The sequence below is a fragment of the Petromyzon marinus genome, chromosome 49, assembly GCF_048934315.1.
Source record: "Petromyzon marinus isolate PM22_M1 ecotype Great Lakes invasive population chromosome 49, UKy_Petmar_22M1.pri1.0, whole genome shotgun sequence".
Taxonomy (NCBI): Eukaryota; Metazoa; Chordata; class Hyperoartia; order Petromyzontiformes; family Petromyzontidae; genus Petromyzon; species Petromyzon marinus.
In genome coordinates, this window is record NC_133715.1 from 2038695 (window position 1) to 2064940 (window position 26246).

Below are 26246 nucleotides of genomic sequence, written 5' to 3' on the forward strand. Positions count from 1 at the left end.
AAGCTCTAACCCCTAGTGGCCACAATGAGTAAGCCCACAAGCTAACCCCTAGTAGCCACAATGAGTAAGCCCACAAGCTAACCCCTAGTAGCCACAATGAGTAAGCCCACAAGCTCTAACCCCTAGTGGCCACAATGAGTAAGCCCACAAGCTAACCCCTAGTAGCCACAATGAGTAAGCCCACAAGCTAACCCCTAGTAGCCACAATGAGTAAGCCCACAAGCTCTAACCCCTAGTAGCCACAATGAGTAAGCCCACAAGCTCTAACCCCCTAGTAGCCACAATGAGTAAACCCACAAGCTCTAACCCCTAGTGGCCACAATGAGTAAGCCCACAAGCTAACCCCTAGTAGCCACAATGAGTAAGCCCACAAGCTAACCCCTAGTAGCCACAATGAGTAAGCCCACAAGCTAACCCCTAGTAGCCACAATGAGTAAGCCCACAAGCTAACCCCTAGCCAGAATGGGTAACAAACAAACGTCGCTGGAGAGCTTCTTTGATAAGGGGGAAAGACCCAATGATGAACCCCCCCCCCCCATCCGTGAAAAAAATTGTCTTCCATGAAACCGGTCCCTGGTGCCAAAAAGGTTGGGGACCGCTGCTTTAGAGGGTTTCGGTCTACACCCGAAGCTAGCATCGCTGTGGTTTAGATTATGGTGGGGCCCCTGTTTCACGCGACGCCCCAAATGACCGTGTGCGGAATATAACAAAGACTGCGGGGGCCGACGTCCCCCCCACCACCCTTGCTGGGCAGGTGGGGCGAAGCGTTTGCCCCCTCCACTCCCTCCTCCACTCCTCCCTCCGCCGCGCCGTACGGTCCCCGCCGGGCCCCCGCCGACCGGGTGACCGCCCCCGCCCGCGTTAGCGCCCCTTCTAAGGGAGATAGCTGATTGGCTGGCTTACCGCCACACGGGGTTACTCCACACACGCTAATGCTACAACGAGCACGCGCGCGCCCCTGCCGGCGATCAATTTAACACAGGCGCGAGCGTCGGCGAACGGTTTAACTCACCCCGCCCCCCGCGGCTGCACGGGCGCATGAGCGTCGGTAGCCGTTTATGTTTTTAATACAGGCGCACCTCACACACACACACTCAAATTACCAACACCACGCCGAGGTTTCACCCAAACACACAGAATTCACACTGCACCGATACTCTGTACTAAAGTTTATTAACAGCGCAAATACACCCTACCTGGGGGGAATATTTCGTGAGGAGAGATTAGCCTAACTCTACCTATGAACCCAGTCACTCAAACGTCCTACCACGTACCTCCTAGCTGTGCTCACGGCGTCGCACGGACGCTGTGAGAGTCGGAGGGAGAAGGACGAGAGAAAACTTCACCCATCATTGCCTCGTAGCAGCACTCGCTGGCATCACACGGTTGCTGCGAGCGGCTCGAGGAGGCAGGACGGCAGGGAGTGGGTCTTGACGGCCCGGAGGTTGAAGACAAGAGACCAAAATCGTTCCGGGCTACTCTTTTTATTCCCTTAATTTCAAAGGCCCAGGGTGCCATTGTACCGCGCGGCCAATCGTGTGCTTACCTGTGGTTACCGCCCCCCCTGTTACCGTGTCCTCCCTCGAGTGCTGCACGGCGGCGGCGGCCACCCATTGTCCCTCGTTGCCCATTGTCTGGAAGGACTCTTGCGCTTTTGCTTGCTTAATATTCTGCCCTCTGTCCTCCCCCCAATGTTGTGAGTAACTCACTGCGGTTGGCCCAGGGAACCTTTTCTGTCTGCACCCATGCAATTGTAATAAAAGACTTCCACGACGATGCTTGTCAGAGTGCTTCTTTAATTAACGGTAGTACGGCACAGCTCCGCTCCCTCCCCCTCCGGGTGATTCCCTATTCTCAACACCGTAGACGAGGCGTCCCTCTCCAAGCACCCCCACAGCTCACTCCACTCTCCCGGCCTCGCCACTGACTGACGGCGTGCCGGAAGGAGAGGTGAGCTCCGTTGGAGGATCCGCCACGTGGCCCGTGGCGAGGAGGGCATGAGCAGCGATGCCGTCCGGAACCCAGGCTTCCCCACTGACCTCGAGCCCTGCCCTGATCTTCCTTATATCCCTCCCGGCGAAGCTAAGCTCCGCCTCTAGCCACGCCCCCTTGTGGAACCCTCCCGATGATTACAGAACCTCTCTGTGCGACTCAGCCCGTCCTCTCTGGCCCAGATATTATCCCCCCTTCGGATTGGATGCTGATTACGTAATGGTGCCTGTACCCATTACCCTCTGGCATGCCCCGGATGGCGCTCTCTCATTACACAATTTTAAACCAATTTTAGGGGTATCGCAATGCAACCTGCCCTGCGAGGGTCGGCCAATCTCCTGGCACCGGAAAACCGTGGGACTTTCCCTCTAGAGGCCCCAGATTAAAACCCGATGTGTCAGGCAATCCCCCGCCAGGACACTCCGTGGGTGCAAGTGCTGCGTGTGTGCGTGTGCTCAGGGTGGGGGGTAGTGGACAATCGCGGCGCTTGCGGAGTTGCTCCGCAGTCGTGGCACCACATAGCCCCCCGAGGTGCCCGTCCCCGTCCCGGACTGACTGGAGCACCTCGCCTGGGTCGCTCCAACCAGGTAACGCCACGGAGTCCGTGGGACTCGCCCCGGCCCTTGTTGCCAGTTTCGTGGGGGGTGGTGGCTGGGTTCTCCCATCCACGCCGCCATCTGGGACCACTGGTGAAAGTTCTCGTGGGCCTGTAGACATCTGGCGGCCCATCAGGACGTCTGTTCGTCTTCGTCAATCAACGGCAAGATAACCCCCATCTCCCGTGCCAGCCCCAGCATCCTTTCCATTACCAGAGAGTCGAGGGCCTTCGGGTCCACCCCATCATGAGCTCTTCTGTGGGCATTTCTAGTCTCACACTTTAAGCACAACACTGGGCGATACATTTATGTAATGTTCTACGTAGCTACACATAACCAACCCTTCTACACAACCCCATCGTTGGCGTCCAACTACATAGCTGTCTGAGTAGCGAAGCGACGGCGACGATGAGGGCCTTGCAGAAGATCGGCCACGTGGCCAGACGACGAAGATAAATAACGGTGAGCAACGACGCACCCAGGACCCAGGACCCGCAACAGCACCGAACCTGTTTCGGTCCCAGTTATATCCACCCCGGCGCGGTCAAGCCCCGCCTCCGGCCACGCCCCCTTCCAGAACCTTCGAGCAGGTTCCTGGAGCTTTCCGACTGACTCCACCTTTCATCTTTACCCCAGATACGCCCCCCTCATAATTAGACATTATGTAACATGTCCATAACCGCGATTACCCCTTCAGGCCGACAGGTGACACCCTGTCATTAAACTAGTAAAGTGTGTTGGAGATTAAACCCACAACATTTATACCACTTGTGAGCCAATCAGGTGTGGAGGCCAGGAGGGAGCGGGGTGGAATTAATACATGTAAATTACAATGGATAGCCATTACCGGTTGAGTTATTAATAGGGTAATCAACATACATTATGTATGCGCATTATGAATGCACATCATGTTTGTACATCCTGCTGTTTTTGGGTGCAAGATATCACAATACCTGTTGTCTGCTCACAGTTAATGACCATCGACGTATGGTAGCATTAACCCTAATAATGGTAATGTCACCTGAGGCTCTGAATTGATGCTGAAAATTAAAGATGAAACATTCCGCTACATTACCAGCACTCCTCGGGTTACGAAACGAATTCGTTCCTGAGACCCGTTCGTAAGTTCAACCACAGTAATGCACTATATTAAAATGCCTATACGGTCATTGTTATAAAATGGGTTTCGGTTCAACAAAAAAGGGAAGCATTGAGTCCTGACGCTAGTTCGTCGTCGGAAGAGGGGCATTGAGTCACCACAATTGCACAAAGGCAAAGATCCCCCACATAGCCTTAACGGACTGTTGGGGTAAGTGCTGTTAGTTACCAGCTCATATTAAGGCTGGCACGGCACACGAGGGTGTGAGTGGCCAGCGCCACGTCCGGCTGCCTTTGTCTCCCCACTGGCATTGTTTACACACCGCACCGGCAACAAGGGCCGGGTGAGTCTCGCGGACTCCGCGGCGCTACCTCGTGGGGGCGGCCCAAGCGAGGTGCTCCAGTCAACCCGGGACAGGGACGGACACCTCGGGGGGCTATGTCGTGCCACTGCGGCGGAGCAACTCGGCCGGTACTACCCTCTCCTCGCACCCCCCCCCCCCCACGAACGCACGCACGCCCCACTAAACACTCGCATGCACCCCCGTAGGGTCTCGAGGAGGGATCACCTGGTACGATGGGGTTTCACCCGAGGACCCCACTAGCAGGGACAGTCTATGGTTTCCCCGAACGAGGAAATTGGCTGAGCCCCCCAGACCGGATTGCATGGCGGCCCCCCCAAAAAGGGGGCATAGAGCTTTACAGGCCGGCCGCGATGAAGCATACACAACACGGGGGGATGGCACCTTCAGCCAGCACCCAGCGGCAGGGTAAACAGTGGGGTGGGAGGCTAAAGCCCCTAGGCAGATAAAAGTTGATTTAATTTGGAGGGAGCGAGGGGATTATCGGTGAGTCAACGGCGAGGAACGCAGGTACATAGACAATGGGAAGGGGGGGGGGGTTACGCGACCCCCCCCCCCGCCCCCCCCCCCCAACGGCCAGAGCGCTCAAAACGGCCGCAAAGAGGATTCAATTGGATGCGCAGGATGACGTCATATGACCCGGGGGTTAAGGGGCTTTGGGGACATAAGGGGGCCGGGAGGGGCGGATTGGATCAGAGTTCTCCTGGAGCAGTGGGAGAGAATACCAGCCGCCCTCAGCGTCCGTGGGACGCCTGCAGGATGTAGCTGAAAACGATTGCAGAGGCAAAGTCTCCGAGGCGGGCATCTTCCCCAACCCCCATCGTGCAGCTGAATAGGTACGGGGGAGGGGGGCAATTCAGCCCAGCTCGCAGTCAGCTTGGAGGATAGACGCACTCTGCGACGGCGAGGTGATAGGAGGTCAGCGCTGTCTGAAGGGTGCTGGCTGAAGGGGGCCATAAACAGGGGTCCCCTATTCGCTCCGGGAAATACATCTTAGCACAGACTGACGTTTGCCGCGTGGTGCATGTGTGCGTGTGAAGAGCGGTGGGACAGCAATCGGCGTACGACGGTGTGTGGGTGACTATAAATCAGTGTGGGTGTGACGCGCGCGCATATTAAAATATCAACGACTGCCCGCGCCGGCGCGTGTCTGTGCTCGCACCGCAGTGTTAACGGGGAGACGCGCGCGAGTGTCACGTGTGTCTGTGCGTGCACCGCAGTGTTAACGGGGAGACGCGCGCGAGTGTCACGTGTGTCTGTGCGTGCACCGCAGTGTTAACGGGGAGACGCGCGCGAGTGTCACGTGTGTCTGTGCGTGCACCGCAGTGTTAACGGGGAGACGCGCGCGAGTGTCACGTGTGTCTGTGCGTGCACCGCAGTGTTAACGGGGAGACGCGCGCGAGTGTCACGTGTGTCTGTGCGTGCACCGCAGTGTTAACGGGGAGACGCGCGCGAGTGTCACGTGTGTCTGTGCGTGCACCGCAGTGTTAACGGGGAGACGCGCGCGAGTGTCACGTGTGTCTGTGCGTGCACCGCAGTGTTAACGGGGAGACGCGCGCGAGTGTCACGTGTGTCTGTGCGTGCACCGCAGTGTTAACGGGGAGACGCGCGCGAGTGTCACGTGGAGAAAACGCGTGGGTAGGGGGGGGGCCGCGCGAGCGACGATTAATTTATTAATATCCGGACCGCGAGGGAGCGGTCGCCTTGTTGACACAACGGCTTAGTGCAAATTATTAACGAAACCCCACGCAGCGGCGAGTCAAACAAATACGTAGTCCACGCGGTTAGGACGCCCGAGGAGGGGGTGGAGGTGATTGACCCCCCCCCCAATGGCGGGTGGGGGGGAGGGCATCGGCCCCCCACCTAATGGGGAGTGAAGGGGGGGGCATGAGCCCCCACCAAGTAGACGTGCCCCCCCCCCCGCTCATGGTGAGGGAGGGGGAGATTAGCCCCCACCTAATGGGGAGTGGGGAGGGGGGCATTAGCCCCCACATACTCATTTGAGGCCGAGTCGACCTAGTGGAGGTCCAGGTCCCATTCAAGCAAGACATTATAGTAATCCAACCAGTAAGGAACAGCACTAGATTTGGGTAATATTAGGTACGGGAGCTTCAAATGTCAAACTGGGGTGTAGGATAACAAACACGTTTCTGACCTCACACTCCCGTACATGGCCATAATAAAACCAGAAAAAAGTGAATGCACTTGATGGGGAGAGCTCAAAAACATAATCTCTGTCTTACCACAATTTAATTTAAGAAAGTTTATATGCATCCACGACTTGACCTCAGCAAGACAACGTGATAGAGTACGGAAACTACAACTTTGGTGTCAGTCATAGACTTAAGATAAATCTGTAAGTCGTGAGTATAAAAGTGTAAATTTAAGCCATGAAAGCGAAAAATTGTGACCAAGCGGTAGCAAATACAGGCTGAACAACAAAGGGCCCAAACTAGAGCCCCGCGCAACCCCTGAGGACACTAAGCCGTGATCAGGTGAGCAGTCGCCCAATGAGACAGACTGCTCTTTGTTGTATGGCATGAGCCAACAGATAGCAGCAGTCCCTGAGATGTCCACAGAAGTCTCAAGACGATTTAACAACGTAAACGTATCAACAGTATCAGAAGCAGCACTAAGATCCAGCACTACCACGATGGCCGATGCACCAGAATCGGCAATAAGTAAATCATTTATAACGTAAACAAATCAACAATAGTATACCCATCACATAATCACATGTAATAAAGTGAGATTACATGATTATGTGGTGGGTATAAAACTGACAGGTAGTTTGAGATCCACTGCTTATTTAATGATTGGTGGAAATCATGTGACAGAAGTGAACAGCAAGCCTTCATTAATAATATTAACGTGAGTGGAAGAAATATAATTAAAAAAGATTGTAAAAAAACAAGCTCTCCCAGACGGAGAATTGAACCCCGGTCTCCCGCGTGACAGGCGGGGATACTAACCACTATACTATCGAGGAATGGCTGCGAGCTTTGTCAAAATGTAAGGCACTTCTGCAGCTATCTGGAACGCTCTCCCATGAGATATTGAACCCTAATAATGCTAATGTCACTTGGGTCTCTAAATAAATGTTGAAAATTAAAGATAAAACATTCCGTTACATTACCGGCACTCCTCTGATACGAAACTAATTCGTTCCTGAGACCCGTTCGTAATTTGGACCACAGTAAAGCACTATATTAAAATGCCCGTACGGTCATTGTTATAAAATGTGTTTCCGTTCAACAAAAAAGGGAAGCATTGTAAAAAATTGTACATTTGCATGTTACACTGTATAGAAAACACTTTTCTTTTCACTTACATTGAGTCCTGATGCAAGTTCGTCGTCGGAAGAGGGGCATTGAGTCACCACAATTGCACAAAGGCAAAGATCCCCCGCATAGCCTTAACGGACTGTTGGGGCAAGTGCTGTAAGTTACCAGCTCATATTAAGGCCGGCACGGCACGCGAGGGTGTGAGTGGCCAGCGCCACGCCCGGCTGCCTTTGTCTCCCCACTAGCATTGTTTGCACACCGCGCCAAGTCCTCATTTGAGGCCGAGTCGACCTAGTGGAGGTCCAGGTCCCATTCAAGCAAGGCATTATAGTAATCCAACTGGTAAGGAACAGCACTAGATTTGGGTAATATTAGGTACGGGAGCTTCAAATGTCAAACTGGGGTGTAGGATAACACCCACGTTTCTGACCTCACACTCCCGTACATGGCCATAATAAAACAAGAAAAAAAGTGAATGCACTTGATGGGGAGAGCTCAAAAACATAATCTCTGTCTTACCACAACTTAATTTAAGAAAGTTTAGATGCATCCACGACTTGACCTCAGCAAGACAACGTGATATAGTACGGAAACTACAACTTTGGTGTCAGTCATAGTCTTAAGATAAATCGGTGAATCGTGAGTATAAAAGTGCAGATTTAAGCCATGAAGACGAATAATTGTGGCCAAGCGGTGGAAATAGAGGGTGAACAACAGAGGGCCCAATCTAGAGCCCCGAGGAACCCCTGAGGACACTAAGCCGCGATCAGGTGAGCAGTCGCCCATTGAGTAAGACTGCTCTTTGTTGTATGGCATGAGCCAACAGATAGCAGCCGTCCCTGAGATGTCCACAGAAGTCTCAAGACGATTTAACAACGTAAACGTATCAACAGTATCAGAAGCAGCACTAAGATCCAGAACTACCAAGATGGCCAATGCACCAGAATCGGCAATAAGTATATCATTTATAACGTAATCAAATCAAAAATAGTATACCCATCATATAATCACATGCAATAAAGTGAGATTACGTGATTATGTGCTGGGTATAAAACTGACAGGTATTTTGAGATACACTGCTTATTTAATGATTGGTGGAAATCATGTGACAGAAGTGAACAACAAGCCTTCATAAATAATATTAACGTAAGTGGAAAAAAATATAATTTACAAAACGAATGTTGAAAAAAACCTGCTCTCCCCGACGGGGAATTGAACCCCGGTCTCCCGCGTGACAGGCGGGGATACTAACCACTATACTATCGAGGAATGGCTGTAATAAAGCTAATGTCACTTGGGGCTCTAAATAAATGTTGAAAATTAAAGATAAAACATTCCGTTACATTACCGGCACTCCTCTGATTACGAAACTGATTCGTTCCTGAGACCCGTTCGTAATTTGGACCACAGAAAAGCACTATATTAAAATGCCCGTACGGTCATTGTTATAAAATGTGTTTCCGTTCAACAAAAAAGGGAAGCATTGTAAAAAATTGTACATTTGCATGTTACACTGTATAGAAAACACTTTTCTTTTCACTTACATTGAGTCCTGATGCTAGTTCGTCGTCGGAAGAGGGGCATTGAGTCACCACAATTGCACAAAGGCAAAGATCCCCCGCATAGCCTTAACGGACTGTTGGGGCAAGTGCTGTTAGTTAGCAGCTCATATTAAGGCCGGCACGGCACACGAGGTTGTGAGTGGCCAGCGCCACGCCCGGCTGCCTTTGTCTCCCCACTGGCATTGTTTGCACACCGCGCCAGGTCCTCATTTGAGGCCGAGTCGACCTAGTGGAGGTCCAGGTCCCATTCAAGCAAGACATTATAGTAATCCAACCAGTAAGGAACAGCACTAGATTTGGGTAATATTAGGTACGGGAGTTTCAAATGTCAAACTGGGGTGTAGGATAACAAACACGTTTCTGACCTCACACTCCCGTACATGGCCATAATAAAACCAGAAAAAAGTGAATGCACTTGATGGGGAGAGCTCAAAAACATAATCTCTGTCTTACCACAACTTAATTTAAGAAAGTTTAGATGCATCCACGACTTGACCTCAGCAAGACAACGTGATAGAGTACGGAAACTACAACTTTGGTATCAGTCATAGTCTTAAGATACATCTGTAAGTGGTGAGTATAAAAGTGTAAATTTAAGCCATGAAGGCGAAAAATTGTGACCAAGCGGTAGCAAATACATGCTGAACAACAGAGGGCCCAAACTAGAGCCCCGCGCAACCCCAGAGGACACTAAGCCACGATCAGGTGAGAAGTCGCCCATTGAGACAGACTGTTCTTTGTTGTATGGCATGAGCCAACAGATAGCAGCAGTCCTTGAGATGACCACAGAAATCTCAAGACGATTTAACAACGTAAACGTATCAACAGTATCAGAAGCAGCACTAAGATCCAGAACTACCAAGATGGCCAATGCACCAGAATCGGCAATAAGTAAATTATGTATAACGTAATCAAATCAACAATAGTATACCCATCATATAATCACATGTAATAAAGTGAGATTACGTGATTATGTGCTGGGTATAACACTGACAGGTATTTTGAGATCCACTGCATATTTAATGATGGGTGGAAATCATGTGACAGAAGTGAACAACAAGCCTTCATAAATAATATTAACGTAAGTGGAAAAAAATATGATTTACAAAACGAATGTTGAAAAAACCTGCTCTCCCCGACGGGGAATTGAACCCCGGTCTCCCGCGTGACAGGCGGGGATACTAACCACTATACTATCGAGGAATGGCTGCGACCTTTGGCAAAAAGTAAGGCACTTCTGCAGCTATCTGGAACGCTCTCCCTTAAGATATTGAACCCTAATAATGCTAATGTCACTTGGGGCTCTAAGTAAATGTTGAAAATTAAAGATAAAACATTCCGTTACATTACCGGCACTCCTCTGATTACGAAACTAATTCGTTCCTGAGATCCGTTCGTAATTTGGACCACAGAAAAGCACTATATTAAAATGCCCGTACGGTCATTGTTATAAAATGTGTTTCCGTTCAACAAAAAAGGGAAGCATTGTAAAAAATTGTACATTTGCATGTTACACTGTATAGAAAACACTTTTCTCTTCACTTACATTGAGTCCTGATGCTAGTTCGTCGTCGGAAGAGGGGCATTGAGTCACCATAATTGCACAAAGGCAAAGATCCCCCGCATAGCCTTAACGGACTGTTGGGGCAAGTGCTGTAAGTTACCAGCTCATATTAAGGCCGGCACGGCACACGAGGGGGTGAGTGGCCAGCGCCACGCCCGGCTGCCTTTGTCTCCCCACTAGCATTGTTTGCACACCGCGCCAGGTCCTCATTTGAGGCCGAGTCGACCTAGTGGAGGTCCAGGTCCCATTCAAGCAAGGCATTATAGCAATCCAACCAGTAAGTAATAGCACTAGATTTGGGTAATAGTACGTACGTCAGCTTAAAATGTCAAACTGGGGTGTAGGATAACACCCACGTTTCTAACCTCACACTCCCGTACATGGCCATAATAAAACCAGAAAAAAGTGAATGCACTTGATGGGGAGAGCTCAAAAACATAATCTCTGTCTTACCACAACTTAATTTACGAAAGTTTAGATGCATCCACGACTTGACCTCAGCAAGACAACGTGATATAGTACGGAAACTACAACTTTGGTGTCAGTCATAGTCTTAAGATAAATCTGTGAATCGTGAGTATAAAAGTGTAGATTCAAGCCATGAAGACGAATAATTGTGGCCAAGCGGTAGGAAATAGAGGCTGAACAACAGAGGGCCCAAACTAGAGCCCCGAGCAACCCCTGAGGACACTAAGCCGTGATCAGGTGAGCAGTCGCCCATTGAGTCAGACTGCTCTTTGTTGTATGGCATGAGCCAACAGATAGCAGCAGTCCCTGAGATGTCCACAGAAGTCTCAAGACGATTTAACAACGTAAACGTATAAACAGTATCAGAAGCAGCACTAAGATCCAGAACTACCAAGATGGCCAATGCATCAGAATCGGCAATAAGTAAATTATGATGACCGTTTGAGTTATGGTCGAAACGTCGTGAGAATTTTTTTATTGTTTTATATATATTTTGTTATTTTGTTGTTTCTCTTCAACGTGACTTTACCGAAAAAACTAAGAATATAATAGTATACCCATCATATAATCACATGTAATAAAGTGAGATTACGTGATTACGTGCTGGGTATAAAACTGACAGGTGTTTTGAGATCCACTGCTTATTTAATGATTGGTGGAAATCATGTGACAGAAGTGAACAACAAGCCTTCATAAATAATATTAACGTAAGTGGAAAAAAATATAATTTACAAAACGAATGTTGAAAAAAACCTGCTCTCCCCGACGGGGAATTGAACCCCGGTCTCCCGCGTGACAGGCGGGGATACTAACCACTATACTATCGAGGAATGGCTGTAATAAAGCTAATGTCACTTGGGGCTCTAAATAAATGTTGAAAATTAAAGATAAAACATTCCGTTACATTACCGGCACTCCTCTGATTACGAAACTGATTCGTTCCTGAGACCCGTTCGTAATTTGGACCACAGAAAAGCACTATATTAAAATGCCCGTACGGTCATTGTTATAAAATGTGTTTCCGTTCAACAAAAAAGGGAAGCATTGTAAAAAATTGTACATTTGCATGTTACACTGTATAGAAAACACTTTTCTTTTCACTTACATTGAGTCCTGATGCTAGTTCGTCGTCGGAAGAGGGGCATTGAGTCACCACAATTGCACAAAGGCAAAGATCCCCCTCATAGCCTTAACGGACTGTTGGGGCAAGTGCTGTTAGTTAGCAGCTCATATTAAGGCCGGCACGGCACACGAGGTTGTGAGTGGCCAGCGCCACGCCCGGCTGCCTTTGTCTCCCCACTGGCATTGTTTGCACACCGCGCCAGGTCCTCATTTGAGGCCGAGTCGACCTAGTGGAGGTCCAGGTCCCATTCAAGCAAGACATTATAGTAATCCAACCAGTAAGGAACAGCACTAGATTTGGGTAATATTAGGTACGGGAGTTTCAAATGTCAAACTGGGGTGTAGGATAACAAACACGTTTCTGACCTCACACTCCCGTACATGGCCATAATAAAACCAGAAAAAAGTGAATGCACTTGATGGGGAGAGCTCAAAAACATAATCTCTGTCTTACCACAACTTAATTTAAGAAAGTTTAGATGCATCCACGACTTGACCTCAGCAAGACAACGTGATAGAGTACGGAAACTACAACTTTGGTATCAGTCATAGTCTTAAGATACATCTGTAAGTGGTGAGTATAAAAGTGTAAATTTAAGCCATGAAGGCGAAAAATTGTGACCAAGCTGTAGCAAATACATGCTGAACAACAGAGGGCCCAAACTAGAGCCCCGCGCAACCCCAGAGGACACTAAGCCACGATCAGGTGAGAAGTCGCCCATTGAGACAGACTGTTCTTTGTTGTATGGCATGAGCCAACAGATAGCAGCAGTCCTTGAGATGACCACAGAAATCTCAAGACGATTTAACAACGTAAACGTATCAACAGTATCAGAAGCAGCACTAAGATCCAGAACTACCAAGATGGCCAATGCACCAGAATCGGCAATAAGTAAATTATGTATAACGTAATCAAATCAACAATAGTATACCCATCATATAATCACATGTAATAAAGTGAGATTACGTGATTATGTGCTGGGTATAACACTGACAGGTATTTTGAGATCCACTGCATATTTAATGATGGGTGGAAATCATGTGACAGAAGTGAACAACAAGCCTTCATAAATAATATTAACGTAAGTGGAAAAAAATATGATTTACAAAACGAATGTTGAAAAAACCTGCTCTCCCCGACGGGGAATTGAACCCCGGTCTCCCGCGTGACAGGCGGGGATACTAACCACTATACTATCGAGGAATGGCTGCGACCTTTGGCAAAAAGTAAGGCACTTCTGCAGCTATCTGGAACGCTCTCCCTTAAGATATTGAACCCTAATAATGCTAATGTCACTTGGGGCTCTAAGTAAATGTTGAAAATTAAAGATAAAACATTCCGTTACATTACCGGCACTCCTCTGATTACGAAACTAATTCGTTCCTGAGATCCGTTCGTAATTTGGACCACAGAAAAGCACTATATTAAAATGCCCGTACGGTCATTGTTATAAAATGTGTTTCCGTTCAACAAAAAAGGGAAGCATTGTAAAAAATTGTACATTTGCATGTTACACTGTATAGAAAACACTTTTCTCTTCACTTACATTGAGTCCTGATGCTAGTTCGTCGTCGGAAGAGGGGCATTGAGTCACCATAATTGCACAAAGGCAAAGATCCCCCGCATAGCCTTAACGGACTGTTGGGGCAAGTGCTGTAAGTTACCAGCTCATATTAAGGCCGGCACGGCACACGAGGGGGTGAGTGGCCAGCGCCACGCCCGGCTGCCTTTGTCTCCCCACTAGCATTGTTTGCACACCGCGCCAGGTCCTCATTTGAGGCCGAGTCGACCTAGTGGAGGTCCAGGTCCCATTCAAGCAAGGCATTATAGCAATCCAACCAGTAAGGAATAGCACTAGATTTGGGTAATAGTACGTACGTCAGCTTAAAATGTCAACCTGGGGTGTAGGATAACACCCACGTTTCTAACCTCACACTCCCGTACATGGCCATAATAAAACCAGAAAAAAGTGAATGCACTTGATGGGGAGAGCTCAAAAACATAATCTCTGTCTTACCACAACTTAATTTACGAAAGTTTAGATGCATCCACGACTTGACCTCAGCAAGACAACGTGATATAGTACGGAAACTACAACTTTGGTGTCAGTCATAGTCTTAAGATAAATCTGTGAATCGTGAGTATAAAAGTGTAGATTCAAGCCATGAAGACGAATAATTGTGGCCAAGCGGTAGGAAATAGAGGCTGAACAACAGAGGGCCCAAACTAGAGCCCCGAGCAACCCCAGAGGACACTAAGCCGTGATCAGGTGAGCAGTCGCCCATTGAGTCAGACTGCTCTTTGTTGTATGGCATGAGCCAACAGATAGCAGCAGTCCCTGAGATGTCCACAGAAGTCTCAAGACGATTTAACAACGTAAACGTATAAACAGTAACAGAAGCAGCACTAAGATCCAGAACTACCAAGATGGCCAATGCACCAGAATCGGCAATAAGTAAATTATGTATAACGTAATCAAATCAACAATAGTATACCCATCATATAATCACATGTAATAAAGTGAGATTATGTGATTATGTGCTGGGTATAAAACTGACAGGTGTTTTGAGATCCACTGCTTATTTAATGATTGGTGGAAATCATGTGACAGAAGTGAACAACAAGCCTTCATAAATAATATTAACGTAAGTGGAAAAAAATAGAATTTACAAAACGAATGTTGAAAAAACCTGCTCTCCCCGACGGGGAATTGAACCCCGGTCTCCCGCGTGACAGGCGGGGATACTAACCACTATACTATCGAGTAATGGCTGCGACCTTTGGCAAAAAGTAAGGCACTTATGCAGCTATCTGGAACGCTCTCCCTTAAGATATTGAACCCTAATAATGCTAATGTCACTTGGGGCTCTAAGTAAATGTTGAAAATTAAAGATAAAACATTCCGTTACATTACCGGCACTCCTCTGATTACGAAACTAATTCGTTCCTGAGATCCGTTCGTAATTTGGACCACAGAAAAGCACTATATTAAAATGCCCGTACGGTCATTGTTATAAAATGTGTTTCCGTTCAACAAAAAAGGGAAGCATTGTAAAAAATTGTACATTTGCATGTTACACTGTATAGAAAACACTTTTCTCTTCACTTACATTGAGTCCTGATGCTAGTTCGTCGTCGGAAGAGGGGCATTGAGTCACCATAATTGCACAAAGGCAAAGATCCCCCGCATAGCCTTAACGGACTGTTGGGGCAAGTGCTGTAAGTTACCAGCTCATATTAAGGCCGGCACGGCACACGAGGGGGTGAGTTGCCAGCGCCACGCCCGGCTGCCTTTGTCTCCCCACTAGCATTGTTTGCACACCGCGCCAGGTCCTCATTTGAGGCCGAGTCGACCTAGTGGAGGTCCAGGTCCCATTCAAGCAAGGCATTATAGCAATCCAACCAGTAAGGAATAGCACTAGATTTGGGTAATAGTACGTACGTCAGCTTAAAATGTCAAACTGGGGTGTAGGATAACACCCACGTTTCTAACCTCACACTCCCGTACATGGCCATAATAAAACCAGAAAAAAGTGAATGCACTTGATGGGGAGAGCTCAAAAACATAATCTCTGTCTTACCACAACTTAATTTACGAAAGTTTAGATGCATCCACGACTTGACCTCAGCAAGACAACGTGATATAGTAGGGAAACTACAACTTTGGTGTCAGTCATAGTCTTAAGATAAATCTGTGAATCGTGAGTATAAAAGTGTTGATTCAAGCCATGAAGACGAATAATTGTGGCCAAGCGGTAGGAAATAGATGCTGAACAACAGAGGGCCCAAACTAGAGCCCCGAGCAACCCCTGAGGACACTAAGCCGTGATCAGGTGAGCAGTCGCCCATTGAGTCAGACTGCTCTTTGTTGTATGGCATGAGCCAACAGATAGCAGCAGTCCCTGAGATGTCCACAGAAGTCTCAAGACGATTTAACAACGTAAACGTATAAACAGTATCAGAAGCAGCACTAAGATCCAGAACTACCAAGATAGCCAATGCATCAGAATGGGCAATAAGTAAATTATGTATAACGTAATCAAATCAACAATAGTATACCCATCATATAATCACATGTAATAAAGTGAGATTACGTGATTATGTGCTGGGTATAAAACTGACAGGTGTTTTGAGATCCACTGCTTATTTAATGATTGGTGGAAATCATGTGACAGAAGTGAACAACAAGCCTTCATAAATAATATTAACGTAAGTGGAAAAAAATATAATTTACAAATCGAATGTTGAAAAAACCTGCTCTCCCCGACGGGGAATTGAACCCCGGTCTCCCGCGTGACAGGCGGGGATACTAACCACTATACTATCGAGGAATGGCTGTAACAAAGCTAATGTCACTTGGGGCTCTAAATAAATGTTGAAAATTAAAGATAAAACATTCCGTTACATTACCAGCACTCCTCTGATTACGAAACTGATTCGTTCCTGAGACCCGTTCGTAATTTGGACCACAGAAAAGCACTATATTAAAATGCCCGTACGGTCATTGTTATAAAATGTGTTTCCGTTCAACAAAAAAGGGAAGCATTGTAAAAAATTGTACATTTGCATGTTACACTGTATAGAAAACACTTTTCTTTTCACGTACATTGAGTCCTGATGCTAGTTCGTCGTCGGAAGAGGGGCATTGAGTCACCACAATTGCACAAAGGCAAAGATCCCCGCATAGCCTTAACGGACTGTTGGGGCAAGTGCTGTTAGTTAGCAGCTCATATTAAGGCCGGCACGGCACACGAGGTTGTGAGTGGCCAGCGCCACGCCCGGCTGCCTTTGTCTCCCCACTGGCATTGTTTGCACACCGCACCAGGTCCTCATTTGAGGCCGAGTCGACCTAGTGGAGGTCCAGGTCCCATTCAAGCAAGACATTATAGTAATCCAACCAGTAAGGAACAGCACTAGATTTGGGTAATATTAGGTACGGGAGTTGCAAATGTCAAACTGGGGTGTAGGATAACAAACACGTTTCTGACCTCACACTCCCGTACATGGCCATAATAAAACCAGAAAAAAGTGAATGCACTTGATGGGGAGAGCTCAAAAACATAATCTCTGTCTTACCACAACTTAATTTAAGAAAGTTTAGATGCATCCACGACTTGACCTCAGCAAGACAACGTGATAGAGTACGGAAACTACAACTTTGATATCAGTCATAGTCTTAAGATACATCTGTAAGTGGTGAGTATAAAAGTGTAAATTTAAGCCATGAAGGCGAAAAATTGTGACCAAGCGGTAGCAAATACATGCTGAACAACAGAGGGCCCAAACTAGAGCCCCGCGCAACCCCAGAGGACACTAAGCCACGATCAGGTGAACAGTCGCCCATTGAGACAGACTGCTCTTTGTTGTATGGCATGTGCCAACAGATAGCAGCAGTCCTTGAGATGACCACAGAAATCTCAAGACGATTTAACAACGTAAACGTATCAACAGTATCAGAAGCAGCACTAAGATCCAGAAGTACCAAGATGGCCAATGCACCAGATTCGACAATAAGTAAATAATGTATAACGTAATCAAATCAACAATAGTATACCCATCATATAATCACATGTAATAAAGTGAGATTACGTGATTATGTGCTGGGTATAAAACTCAAAGATATTGAGATCCACTGCTTATTTAATGATTGGTGGAAATCATGTGACAGAAGTGAACAGCAAGCCTTCATAATATTAACGTACGTGGAAAAAAGAAAATATAATTTACAAAACGAATGTTGAAAAAACCTGCTCTCCCCGACGGGGAATTGAACCCCGGTCTCCCGCGTGACAGGCGGGGATACTAACCACTATACTATCGAGGAATAGCTGCGAGCTTTGTCAAAAAGTAAGGCACTTCTGCAGCTATCTGGACCGCTCTCCCTTAAGAAATTGAACCCTAATAATGCTAATGTCACTTGGGGCTCTAAATAAATGTTGAAAATTGAAGATAAAACATTCCGTTACATTACCGGCACTCCTCTGATTACGAAACTAATTCGTTCCTGAGACCCGTTCGTAATTTGGACCACAGTAATGCACTATATTAAAATGCCCGTACGGTCATTGTTATAAAATGTGTTTCCGTTCAACAAAAAAGGGAAGCATTGTAAAAAATTTGTACATTTGCATGTTACACTGTATAGAAACCACTTTTCTTTTCATTTACATTGAGTCCTGATGCTAGTTCGTCGTCGGAAGAGGGGCATTGAGTCACCACAATTGCACAAAGGCAAAGATCCCCCGCATAGCCTTAACGGACTGTTGGGGCAAGTGAAGCTCATATTAAGGCCGGCACGGCACACGAGGGTGTGAGTGGCCAGCGCCACGCCCGGCTGCCTTTGTCTCCCCACTGGCATTGTTTGCACACCGCGCCAGGTCCTCAATTGAGGCCGAGTCGACCTAGTGGAGGTCCAGGTCCCATTCAAGCAAGGCATTATAGTAATCCAACCAGTAAGGAACAGCACTAGATTTGGGTAATATTAGGTGCGGGAGCTTCAAATGTCAAACTGGGGTGTAGGACAACACCCACGTTTCTGACCTCACACTCCCGTACATGGCCATAATAAAACCAGAAAAAAGTTAATGCACTTGATGGGGAGAGCTCAAAAACATAATCTCTGTCTTACCACAACTTAATTTACGAAAGTTTAGATGCATCCACGACTTGACCTCAGCAAGACAACGTGATATAGTAGGGAAACTACAACTTTGGTGTCAGTCATAGTCTTAAGATAAATCTGTGAATCGTGAGTATAAAAGTGTTGATTCAAGCCATGAAGACGAATAATTGTGGCCAAGCGGTAGGAAATAGATGCTGAACAACAGAGGGCCCAAACTAGAGCCCCGAGCAACCCCTGAGGACACTAAGCCGTGATCAGGTGAGCAGTCGCCCATTGAGACAGACTGCTCTTTGTTGTATGGCATGAGCCAACAGATAGCAGCAGTCCCTGAGATGTCCACAGAAGTCTCAAGACGATTTAACAACGTAAACGTATCAACAGTATCAGAAGCAGCACTAAGATCCAGAACTACCAAGATAGCCAATGCACCAGAATCGGCAATAAGTGAATTATGTATAACGTAATCAAATCAACAATAGTATACCCATCATATAATCACATGTAATAAAGTGAGATTACGTGATTATGTGCTGGGTATAAAACTGACAGGTATTTTGAGATCCACTGCTTATTTAATGATTGGTGGAAATCATGTTACAGAAGTGAACAACAAGCCTTCATAAATAATATGAACGTAAGTGGAAAAAAATATAATTTACAAAACGAATGTTGAAAAAACCTGCTCTCCCCGACGGGGAATTGAACCCCGGTCTCCCGCGTGACAGGCGGGGATACTAACCACTATACTATCGAGGAATGGCTGCGACCTTTGGCAAAAAGTAAGGCACTTCTGCAGCTATCTGGAACGCTCTCCCTTAAGATATTGAACCCTAATAATGCTAATGTCACTTGGGGCTCTAAGTAAATGTTGAAAATTAAAGATAAAACATTCCGTTACATTACCGGCACTCCTCTGATTACGAAACTAATTCGTTCCTGAGATCCGTTCGTAATTTGGACCACAGAAAAGCACTATATTAAAATGCCCGTACGGTCATTGTTATAAAATGTGTTTCCGTTCAACAAAAAAGGGAAGCATTGTAAAAAATTGTACATTTGCATGTTACACTGTATAGAAAACACTTTTCTCTTCACTTACATTGAGTCCTGATGCTAGTTCGTCGTCGGAAGAGGGGCATTGAGTCACCATAATTGCACAAAGGCAAAGATCCCCCGCATAGCCTTAACGGACTGTTGGGGCAAGTGCTGTAAGTTACCAGCTCATATTAAGGCCGGCACGGCACACGAGGGGGTGAGTTGCCAGCGCCACGCCCGGCTGCCTTTGTCTCCCCACTAGCATTGTTTGCACACCGCGCCAGGTCCTCATTTGAGGCCGAGTCGACCTAGTGGAGGTCCAGGTCCCATTCAAGCAAGGCATTATAGCAATCCAACCAGTAAGGAATAGCACTAGATTTGGGTAATAGTACGTACGTCAGCTTAAAATGTCAAACTGGGGTGTAGGATAACACCCACGTTTCTAACCTCACACTCCCGTACATGGCCATAATAAAACCAGAAAAAAGTGAATGCACTTGATGGGGAGAGCTCAAAAACATAATCTCTGTCTTACCACAACTTAATTTACGAAAGTTTAGATGCATCCACGACTTGACCTCAGCAAGACAACGTGATATAGTAGGGAAACTACAACTTTGGTGTCAGTCATAGTCTTAAGATAAATCTGTGAATCGTGAGTATAAAAGTGTTGATTCAAGCCATGAAGACGAATAATTGTGGCCAAGCGGTAGGAAATAGATGCTGAACAACAGAGGGCCCAAACTAGAGCCCCGAGCAACCCCTGAGGACACTAAGCCGCGATCAGGTGAGCAGTCGCCCATTGAGTCAGACAGCTCTTTGTTGTATGGCATGAGCCAACAGATAGCAGCAGTCCCTGAGATGTCCACAGAAGTCTCAAGACGATTTAACAACGTAAACGTATAAACAGTATCAGAAGCAGCACTAAGATCCAGAACTACCAAGATAGCCAATGCATCAGAATCGGCAATAAGTAAATTATGTATAACGTAATCAAATCAACAATAGTATACCCATCATATAATCACATGTAATAAAGTGAGATTACGTGATTATGTGCTGGGTATAAAACTGACAGGTGTTTTGAGATCCACTGCTTATTTAATGATTGGTGGAAATCATGTGACAGAAGTGAACAACAAGCCTTCATAAATAATATTAACGTAAGTGGAAAAAAATATAATTTACAAATCGAATGTTGAAAAAACCTGCTCTCCCCGACGGGGAATTGAACCCCGGTCTCCCGCGTGACAGGCGGGGATACTAACCACTATACTATCGAGGAATGGCTGTAACAAAGCTAATGTCACTTGGGGCTCTAAATAAATGTTGAAAATTAAAGATAAAACATTCCGTTACATTACCGGCACTCCTCTGATTACGAAACTGATTCGTTCCTGAGACCCGTTCGTAATTTGGACCACAGAAAAGCACTATATTAAAATGCCCGTACGGTCATTGTTATAAAATGTGTTTCCGTTCAACAAAAAAGGGAAGCATTGTAAAAAATTGTACATTTGCATGTTACACTGTATAGAAAACACTTTTCTTTTCACGTACATTGAGTCCTGATGCTAGTTCGTCGTCGGAAGAGGGGCATTGAGTCACCACAATTGCACAAAGGCAAAGATCCCCCGCATAGCCTTAACGGACTGTTGGGGCAAGTGCTGTTAGTTAGCAGCTCATATTAAGGCCGGCACGGCACACGAGGTTGTGAGTGGCCAGCGCCACGCCCGGCTGCCTTTGTCTCCCCACTGGCATTGTTTGCACACCGCACCAGGTCCTCATTTGAGGCCGAGTCGACCTAGTGGAGGTCCAGGTCCCATTCAAGCAAGACATTATAGTAATCCAACCAGTAAGGAACAGCACTAGATTTGGGTAATATTAGGTACGGGAGTTGCAAATGTCAAACTGGGGTGTAGGATAACAAACACGTTTCTGACCTCACACTCCCGTACATGGCCATAATAAAACCAGAAAAAAGTGAATGCACTTGATGGGGAGAGCTCAAAAACATAATCTCTGTCTTACCACAACTTAATTTAAGAAAGTTTAGATGCATCCACGACTTGACCTCAGCAAGACAACGTGATAGAGTACGGAAACTACAACTTTGATATCAGTCATAGTCTTAAGATACATCTGTAAGTGGTGAGTATAAAAGTGTAAATTTAAGCCATGAAGGCGAAAAATTGTGACCAAGCGGTAGCAAATACATGCTGAACAACAGAGGGCCCAAACTAGAGCCCCGCGCAACCCCAGAGGACACTAAGCCACGATCAGGTGAACAGTCGCCCATTGAGACAGACTGCTCTTTGTTGTATGGCATGTGCCAACAGATAGCAGCAGTCCTTGAGATGACCACAGAAATCTCAAGACGATTTAACAACGTAAACGTATCAACAGTATCAGAAGCAGCACTAAGATCCAGAAGTACCAAGATGGCCAATGCACCAGATTCGACAATAAGTAAATAATGTATAACGTAATCAAATCAACAATAGTATACCCATCATATAATCACATGTAATAAAGTGAGATTACGTGATTATGTGCTGGGTATAAAACTCAAAGATATTGAGATCCACTGCTTATTTAATGATTGGTGGAAATCATGTGACAGAAGTGAACAGCAAGCCTTCATAATATTAACGTACGTGGAAAAAAGAAAATATAATTTACAAAACGAATGTTGAAAAAACCTGCTCTCCCCGACGGGGAATTGAACCCCGGTCTCCCGCGTGACAGGCGGGGATACTAACCACTATACTATCGAGGAATAGCTGCGAGCTTTGTCAAAAAGTAAGGCACTTCTGCAGCTATCTGGACCGCTCTCCCTTAAGAAATTGAACCCTAATAATGCTAATGTCACTTGGGGCTCTAAATAAATGTTGAAAATTGAAGATAAAACATTCCGTTACATTACCGGCACTCCTCTGATTACGAAACTAATTCGTTCCTGAGACCCGTTCGTAATTTGGACCACAGTAATGCACTATATTAAAATGCCCGTACGGTCATTGTTATAAAATGTGTTTCCGTTCAACAAAAAAGGGAAGCATTGTAAAAAATTTGTACATTTGCATGTTACACTGTATAGAAACCACTTTTCTTTTCATTTACATTGAGTCCTGATGCTAGTTCGTCGTCGGAAGAGGGGCATTGAGTCACCACAATTGCACAAAGGCAAAGATCCCCCGCATAGCCTTAACGGACTGTTGGGGCAAGTGAAGCTCATATTAAGGCCGGCACGGCACACGAGGGTGTGAGTGGCCAGCGCCACGCCCGGCTGCCTTTGTCTCCCCACTGGCATTGTTTGCACACCGCGCCAGGTCCTCAATTGAGGCCGAGTCGACCTAGTGGAGGTCCAGGTCCCATTCAAGCAAGGCATTATAGTAATCCAACCAGTAAGGAACAGCACTAGATTTGGGTAATATTAGGTGCGGGAGCTTCAAATGTCAAACTGGGGTGTAGGACAACACCCACGTTTCTGACCTCACACTCCCGTACATGGCCATAATAAAACCAGAAAAAAGTTAATGCACTTGATGGGGAGAGCTCAAAAACATAATCTCTGTCTTACCACAACTTAATTTACGAAAGTTTAGATGCATCCACGACTTGACCTCAGCAAGACAACGTGATATAGTAGGGAAACTACAACTTTGGTGTCAGTCATAGTCTTAAGATAAATCTGTGAATCGTGAGTATAAAAGTGTTGATTCAAGCCATGAAGACGAATAATTGTGGCCAAGCGGTAGGAAATAGATGCTGAACAACAGAGGGCCCAAACTAGAGCCCCGAGCAACCCCTGAGGACACTAAGCCGTGATCAGGTGAGCAGTCGCCCATTGAGACAGACTGCTCTTTGTTGTATGGCATGAGCCAACAGATAGCAGCAGTCCCTGAGATGTCCACAGAAGTCTCAAGACGATTTAACAACGTAAACGTATCAACAGTATCAGAAGCAGCACTAAGATCCAGAACTACCAAGATAGCCAATGCACCAGAATCGGCAATAAGTGAATTATGTATAACGTAATCAAATCAACAATAGTATACCCATCATATAATCACATGTAATAAAGTGAGATTACGTGATTATGTGCTGGGTATAAAACTGACAGGTATTTTGAGATCCACTGCTTATTTAATGATTGGTGGAAATCATGTTACAGAAGTGAACAACAAGCCTTCATAAATAATATGAACGTAAGTGGAAAAAAATATAATTTACAAAACGAATGTTGAAAAAACCTGCTCTCCCCGACGGGGAATTGAACCCCGGTCTCCCGCGTGACAGGCGGGGATACTAACCACTATACTATCGAGGAATGGCTGTAATAATGCTAACGTCACTTGGGGCTCTAAATAAATGTTGAAAATTAAAGATAAAACATTCCGTTACATTACCGGCACTCCTCTGATTACGAAACTAATTCGTTCCTGAGACCCGTTCGTAATTTGGACCACAGTAAAGCACTATATTAAAATGCCCGTACGGTCATTGTTATAAAATGTGTTTCCGTTCAACAAAAAAGGGAAGCATTGTAAAAAAAATTGTACATTTGCATGTTACACTGAATAGAAAACACTTTTCTTTTCACTGACATTGAGTCCTAATGCTAGTTCGTCGTCGGAAGAGGGGCATTGAGTCACCACAATTGCACAAAGGCAAAGATCCCCAGCATAGCCTTAACGGACTGTTGGGGCAAGTGCTGTAAGTTACCAGCTCATATTAAGGCCGGCACGGCACACACGGGGGTGAGTGGCCAGCGCCACGCCCGGCTGCCTTTGTCTCCCCACTAGCATTGTTTGCACACTGCGCCAGGTCCTCATTTGAGGCCGAGTCGACCTAGTGGAGGTCCAGGTCCCATTCAAGCAAGACATTATAGTAATCCAACCGGTAAGGAACAGCACTAGATTTGGGTAATATTAGGTACGGGAGCTTCAAATGTCAAACTGGGGTGTAGGAAAACACCCACGTTTCTAACTTCACACTCCCGTACATGGCCATAGTAAAACCAGAAAAAAGTGAATGCACTTGATGGGGAGAGCTCAAAAACATAATCTCTGTCTTACCACAACTTAATTTACGAAAGTTTAGATGCATCCACGACTTGACCTCAGCAAGACAACGTGATATAGTACGGAAACTACAACTTTGGTGTCAGTCATAGTCTTAAGATAAATCTGTGAATCGTGAGTATAAAAGTGTAGATTCAAGCCATGAAGACGAATAATTGTGGCCAAGCGGTAGGAAATAGAGGCTGAACAACAGAGGGCCCAAACTAGAGCCCCGAGCAACCCCTGAGGACACTAAGCCGTGATCAGGTGAGCAGTCGCCCATTGAGTCAGACTGCTCTTTGTTGTATGGCATGAGCCAACAGATAGCAGCAGTCCCTGAGATGTCCACAGAAGTCTCAAGACGATTTAACAACGTAAACGTATAAACAGTATCAGAAGCAGCACTAAGATCCAGAACTACCAAGATGGCCAATGCATCAGAATCGGCAATAAGTAAATTATGTATAACGTAATCATATCAACAATAGTATACCCATCATATAATCACATGTAATAAAGTGAGATTATGTGATTATGTGCTGGGTATAAAACTGACAGGTGTTTTGAGATCCGCTGCTTATTTAATGATTGGTGGAAATCATGTGACAGAAGTGAACAACAAGCCTTCATAAATAATATTAACGTAAGTGGAAAAAAATATATTTTACAAAACGAATGTTGAAAAAATCTGTTCTCCCCGACGGGGAATTGAACCCCGGTCTCCCGCGTGACAGGCGGGGATACTAACCACTATACTATCGAGGAATGGCTGTAATAAAGCTAATGTCACTTGGGGCTCTAAATAAATGTTGAAAATTAAAGATAAAACATTCCGTTACATTACCGGCACTCCTCTGATTACGAAACTGATTCGTTCCTGAGACCCGTTCGTAATTTGGACCACAGAAAAGCACTATATTAAAATGCCCGTACGGTCATTGTTATAAAATGTGTTTCCGTTCAACAAAAAAGGGAAGCATTGTAAAAAATTGTACATTTGCATGTTACACTGTATAGAAAACACTTTTCTTTTCACTTACATTGAGTCCTGATGCTAGTTCGTCGTCGGAAGAGGGGCATTGAGTCACCACAATTGCACAAAGGCAAAGATCCCCCGCATAGCCTTAACGGACTGTTGGGGCAAGTGCTGTTAGTTAGCAGCTCATATTAAGGCCGGCACGGCACACGAGGTTGTGAGTGGCCAGCGCCACGCCCGGCTGCCTTTGTCTCCCCACTGGCATTGTTTGCACACCGCACCAGGTCCTCATTTGAGGCCGAGTCGACCTAGTGGAGGTCCAGGTCCCATTCAAGCAAGACATTATAGTAATCCAACCAGTAAGGAACAGCACTAGATTTGGGTAGTATTAGGTACGGGAGTTTCAAATGTCAAACTGGGGTGTAGGATAACAAACACGTTTCTGACCTCACACTCCCGTACATGGCCATAATAAAACCAGAAAAAAGTGAATGCACT

At 46.2% G+C, this 26246-nt stretch overlaps 11 non-coding genes across 11 annotated transcripts; all 11 read right to left on the reverse strand.

The window, feature by feature from the left end:
• Window positions 1-8529: 8529 nt before the first annotated feature.
• TRNAD-AUC (transfer RNA aspartic acid (anticodon AUC)) lies at window positions 8530-8601 on the reverse strand. The gene has a single exon. It is a non-coding gene; the product is annotated as a tRNA-Asp (tRNA).
• Window positions 8602-10025: 1424 nt separating this feature from the next.
• On the reverse strand, window positions 10026-10097 carry TRNAD-GUC (transfer RNA aspartic acid (anticodon GUC)). Its single transcript has one exon. It is a non-coding gene; the product is annotated as a tRNA-Asp (tRNA).
• A 1587-nt stretch (window positions 10098-11684) lies between these two features.
• On the reverse strand, window positions 11685-11756 carry TRNAD-GUC (transfer RNA aspartic acid (anticodon GUC)). The gene has a single exon. It is a non-coding gene; the product is annotated as a tRNA-Asp (tRNA).
• Window positions 11757-13180: 1424 nt separating this feature from the next.
• TRNAD-GUC (transfer RNA aspartic acid (anticodon GUC)) lies at window positions 13181-13252 on the reverse strand. The gene has a single exon. It is a non-coding gene; the product is annotated as a tRNA-Asp (tRNA).
• Window positions 13253-16308: 3056 nt separating this feature from the next.
• Window positions 16309-16380, reverse strand: TRNAD-GUC (transfer RNA aspartic acid (anticodon GUC)). The gene has a single exon. It is a non-coding gene; the product is annotated as a tRNA-Asp (tRNA).
• Window positions 16381-17801: 1421 nt separating this feature from the next.
• Window positions 17802-17873, reverse strand: TRNAD-GUC (transfer RNA aspartic acid (anticodon GUC)). The gene has a single exon. It is a non-coding gene; the product is annotated as a tRNA-Asp (tRNA).
• Window positions 17874-19355: 1482 nt separating this feature from the next.
• On the reverse strand, window positions 19356-19427 carry TRNAD-GUC (transfer RNA aspartic acid (anticodon GUC)). Its single transcript has one exon. It is a non-coding gene; the product is annotated as a tRNA-Asp (tRNA).
• A 1492-nt stretch (window positions 19428-20919) lies between these two features.
• On the reverse strand, window positions 20920-20991 carry TRNAD-GUC (transfer RNA aspartic acid (anticodon GUC)). The gene has a single exon. It is a non-coding gene; the product is annotated as a tRNA-Asp (tRNA).
• A 1422-nt stretch (window positions 20992-22413) lies between these two features.
• Window positions 22414-22485, reverse strand: TRNAD-GUC (transfer RNA aspartic acid (anticodon GUC)). Its single transcript has one exon. It is a non-coding gene; the product is annotated as a tRNA-Asp (tRNA).
• Window positions 22486-23967: 1482 nt separating this feature from the next.
• Window positions 23968-24039, reverse strand: TRNAD-GUC (transfer RNA aspartic acid (anticodon GUC)). Its single transcript has one exon. It is a non-coding gene; the product is annotated as a tRNA-Asp (tRNA).
• A 1426-nt stretch (window positions 24040-25465) lies between these two features.
• On the reverse strand, window positions 25466-25537 carry TRNAD-GUC (transfer RNA aspartic acid (anticodon GUC)). The gene has a single exon. It is a non-coding gene; the product is annotated as a tRNA-Asp (tRNA).
• Window positions 25538-26246: the final 709 nt, after the last annotated feature.